The 5302-nt window shown below is 35.5% G+C and overlaps 1 long non-coding RNA gene across 2 annotated transcripts; it reads left to right on the forward strand.

The window, feature by feature from the left end:
* Positions 1-253: 253 nt before the first annotated feature.
* Positions 254-2618, forward strand: LOC307129033. Of its 2 annotated transcripts, XR_013816840.1 has the most exons (5): positions 254-299; positions 579-736; positions 1134-1190; positions 1301-1354; positions 2098-2618. It is a non-coding gene; the product is annotated as an uncharacterized lncRNA (long non-coding RNA). The 2 variants fall into 2 exon arrangements; XR_013816841.1 differs by lacking the exon at positions 1301-1354.
* The last annotated feature ends 2684 nt before the right edge of the window (positions 2619-5302 follow it).

The raw sequence follows: 5302 nt of genomic DNA on the forward strand, positions 1-5302 counted from the left end.
CTTAGCGCACGTTGCCCTGAAAGGTCACGCCTCTTACCATAACGGGGAGATGCATGTGCTTAAAGTATAGCGTCCCTGAAGGCCAAACAAAGGTGATTTGACTCCGGGATGAAAATAACAGCGTCTGGACAACACAATAATAACCAACTGCAGAACCGCAGAACCCATATACGTCACTCACAACAGTCTGAGAGCAACAGCGCCACGCCACAGTGACGTCACTCACAACAATCTGAGGACCGGAAGTGGGCAGAGTTAACGAAAACTAAACAATCGGCATGGCGGAAAAAGAGAATACGGTAAACAGTTGTTTTTGTGTTGTGGTTTTAATCTATCAAGTTTATTTGTGTTGTGTATTTGATCCATAGTTGTTGTATTAACACTTTATACAGCACGTGGCTCTAATCTTTTTTTAAACGAGCTTTACGATGTCTCTCGCTTCTGTTGATATGGTCTTGCTTTAAGTTACATATTTATTGTTTGTGATTTTACTTTGTTGTTGGCGCTGTATTTTTTATTTAATTACCTTTTCTGATACTGACCAATGTGTTTTATGTGGATTTTTTTCGAATTTATAGAGGCACATTACGATTTGGAGAGGCTCAGCTTTACTTCATTTTCATCAATGCAAGACATTCTGCAACAGTTTTCACTGCCCAGTGTTTTTAAACTGACCAGATGGCACTAGTTGAATGCACACCTTCAAATTCACTTCAAAAAGCAGCTGTCCATGAAGGTATGAATGTTTTGAGTGGCAAGAAATAGTATTTATTTGTTATCCCTTTAGAATTAGTTGGTTTTCTGCATGATTTGGTCAAAAGTGTCATCTCATCTTCAAAGTTTCAAGTAGATATATTTATATATAAGCACAATGTGCTTAAGCTAACAAAATACAAACAATATTTCATGTGTCTGAATATGTCCTATTAAAATCAAATCAAATACACAACCAAACATCTGATATGAATTGCCAAATATAGATATTGTTCATTTGGATGACGTTCTGAAAGTTTCTTTTATATTCTGAATTTGCAGTAAGTGGTCATTTTTGCTTGAGAACAATGAAACTTGTCTCTCTTGTACAATTTTTATGGTTACATTATATATAATATTTCTGTTTGATTATGTTGCAGTAAATTGACAAGCAGACTCACCCCAGCACAGGACAATGGAAGCTGATCAAAAACAAGGTTAGTTTTAAAAGGCTCTCATAAAGACATAAGCTACTTATACAGATAGTGTGTTGTTATATCTGTCACATCTTTTCCAGGAATAACTTAATAATGTTCTATTGTTTTAGACTGTTCCACAACAGTTGGTCGGCTCTATTGACTGTGGGATATTCATGTTAATAGTAAGACATTTTTTAAAAAATAAGAGCTTCTCTTCATTAGGATGAAAAACATGAGGGCTTTTCACACTTGAAATATTAAACCCCGGGTAAACAGAATCCTGGGTTATCTTGTTTCACACTGATCATCATTTACCTGAGATGAACAATTAATCCTGGGTATTCATACACTGCCGTTCCACACTGTACTGTACTAAGCCATAGGATAACATCCTTATTTGCAGTTTCACTGATTGGACGAACACTGCACACAATATGTTTACATAAATGCTCAAGCTTTGCATGTCCTCGTATTACAAGTTTATCCTGAATGGACATTTCAGACTATAAAATAATTAAAATGGTCTCTTCTTCACTGCAATTGTTGCGTTTTCTGTCAGCATTTGACGTTTTTCCTCTCCAACGGTGAATTTATTATTTATATAGAATGCACAGTGTTTCAGTGACTGTCCAAAGCACGTAAATATAAAAGTGTGAAATGTTACTTTACCCGGGGTTAAAAGTGTGTTTAGAACGACGATAAGCACAGTGTGAAAGCTTGCCTTTGATTTCTGTATACATTTTGAACTGAAAATGGTTAATTAATTTGATTTGTGACAGGGTATGATTTGTCACAAATATAGACATGAGGAAAATTGAATTTCAAAACTTTTTTACAAACTATTATACATGCTACATCCTTCACACGAGATTGTTAAAAAACTTCCAACATTTCATCCCATTTTTTGTACCCTTCTCTCATGAAGGAGCCACGGATCACAGAAGACCTCTGCACTGCAGGCGAACTACCAAACGTTTTCAGAGGTTTCGTGGAGGAGCCGTGCTTTCTGAAATTGAAAGAGGAAGACCAGGAAAAAGCCCTTCAACTTTCACAGGCTGAAATGGTTGACCAACAACTTGCCAAAGAGCCTTTAGTATTTTTTAAGTGTTTGGACTAAAGGAGTCTCAGAATTAATTGTATATTTATGGAGATTTCATTTGATTTAATTTGTCATGTACCTGCTGTGCAATAACTTTGAACCTAGTTCAATATATTCTCTTTGGTCTGATTGTGTATTTTTTTAAAGCAAACCCCAGCTAGTATATGATGCCTTTGGGGAAGTAAATAATTTGTGTGTTGTTTTAGGATTTGATTAATCTGAATCTGCTTGAATTATGCATTCCAGTGTAGAATTGTGTAATGTGTATTATGTACTATGAAAAAAGGTTCATTCTGAAATGCTTGAGTAAAAAATATTTTGTCATATAAATAAATGTTCAAATGCTCAATCTTTGTTTTCATTTTTAGTGTTTTAAGCTTTATGTTCAATTGATCTAATATAATCTTTATAGACATAATATAAATAGAAACTTTTTACTTTAAAAATCCTTAACAAAACGTTGCAATGGGGTTTATATATATATATATATATATATATATATATATATATATATATATATATATATATATATATATATATATATATATATATATATATATAAACTTACATTTTATATATATATATTAATTTACATTACATATATAACTTGCGTTATAAATATATTCAATGTGTAATGTGTGTATTTTTATGATTTAACTATGTACTATTAATGAAAAGTGAGTATATCTATCTATCTATATCTCTCTACAATTAGAACGTATTAATAAAATACTTGACATTATTAACATGGTTTGAAACTTGGGTTTGAAACGCTCCAATGTATGATTGCTCCATGAGCATTGAGCAATGTATACGAAGATAAATCAGCTCCGCTCACTTCCGGCATGAGACCGTGGTGTGGTGCTGTTGCTCTCAGACGGTTGTGAGTGACGTCACTGTGGCGTGGTGCTGTTGCTCTCAGACTGTTGTGAGTGACGTATATGGTTCTGCGGTTCTGCAGTTGGTCGTGTCTCGGACAACATGGCGACAAACACACTACAAACGCAACCGAACGCAACCATGAACGCAACACTTCCTCTTCTCCACGTGGGAGAGCAACAAGACCACGCCCCCTTTTTTGCGTATTCTTGTGGGCGGAGGTTAGTCAACAAACTGTTCTATTGATGTCATTAAAGCAGGGAGTACAGGGATGTAGTCCAAACCGGCCGTTCGCTGTAGGCTTTGAAAGGGAACTTCTGTTAAATAAAATATCTCGCTTGGCATTGAACTTTGAGCTTTATAATTTTACAGGTATTATTTATGCTCTAACAGCAACATTACACACTAACTAAAGTTTGAAAAATGGGATCACGAAGAACAGGACCTTTAAATCTATCAAAAGCTAATGTAATTTGTATCACCTCATGTGTTGCAGGGTCAACTTCCTGTTTGATGTTTGCTCCGCCCACCCACGTGATGTCACACCAATGAGGGCATGCGATTTTAATTATGCAGTCTCACAGCTATCGCTATTTGCACTTAGTGTAAGTGGCAATTATCATTAAGAAAATATATTTTCACTGACTTAGTGCAAATAGCCGCTGCCTTTATTTACACACTTGTGCCGTCGAACTGTTGTATAAACGCAATATCACACTCGTAGCCATGCTATATGGCAGTATATCAGCACTCTGTGATTACTTACAGCACTCTGCCAACCGCCGAATCACAGCTGTGCTGATTTACAGCCATATCGCATGGCTACGAGTGTGATATTGCCCATGTATTTAGATTAGAATTTTTTTTGGAACTATATCTTAATTATTATCATTATACAATAGTTATCGTCATTGGTGTGAATTGGCATTTCATTGATTTCTATGAGGAAAATAAAAGGGAAATATAACTGATGATTATCTTGAAATAAATAGCACCGTCTGGTAGGTTTTTTCAGAGGTCCACTGCCTAATGGTGATGATACACAGGGCAACTTTTTGAACAATGTTACTAGGCAATGTTGCCGTCAACGGGCAACCAGGTAAGACAGGGTCCATGACCGATCTAAAGTATCCAGATAGAAGTTTGTTGCCCATTCCCAATGGGAAAGTGGCCAAGCAACATTGCTTTGTAACATTGCCCAGCAACATTGCTCAAAAAAATTGCCCCATGTATCATCACCTTAAGACACTGAAAACCTCAACTTTAATGCATTGCATTTTAAGTTTTGATTAAAAACAGATATTCGATCAGATTAACACAACTCTCATGGTTATTGCTACTGCTTTTTGATGGAATATACGTTCTCATCAGTATTGAAATACTTGCAGTGGTCCAGAGGACCAACAGTATATTTTCCAAAATATTTATGCTATAGCATTTGTGTGACACATATAATCATAAAGCACCATTACTCAGGAAAATGAGTCATCTTATCAGAGATTAAGGCTTTTGCAGAGGGATTTTGTTTACTAGAGGAGTATCAATCAGCCATAATGAAATCCTCACTGCAGACTGACACATATACAACTGAGAGTGAGAAAGCCATTCCAAATGAGATTATAAACGTACAGAGTTCATCAATCAGACTGCAGACGTGATATTGCCTTTTCCCATGACTAGACGCTGCTGTGCAAGAGAACATATATGTGGTTTTAACGAGGGAAAAATACAGGTTGCACGTGTGCATGCGTCACTGTTATGGCTATTTTTGTCAAACAATAAATCTAATTCCATGTTTAATGTACAATTCAACCAATACTACTACTACTGCTAATAATAATAATAATAATAATAATAATAATAATAATAATGGCCCCAGTTTATATTAGGTGGCCTTAAGTACTATGTACTTACATCAAAAAATAAGTACAATGTACTTACTGTGTTCAAATTGTATTGCAAAACACCTTTGCTGATATTGAGGTGGGATACGGGTAGAGTTAGGGACAGATGTGGTGGTATGGGATAGTTTAAGGGTAGGGTTAGGTGTAAGGGAAGTGTCAACTGTGTAATTACAAATGTAACTACAGAAATGAATTACAGACGTAATTACATGCAGGTATGTTTTAAAATGTAAGTACAATGTAAAAAC

Source organism: Gobio gobio, assembly GCF_949357685.1.
Source record: "Gobio gobio genome assembly, chromosome: 7".
Taxonomy (NCBI): Eukaryota; Metazoa; Chordata; class Actinopteri; order Cypriniformes; family Gobionidae; genus Gobio; species Gobio gobio.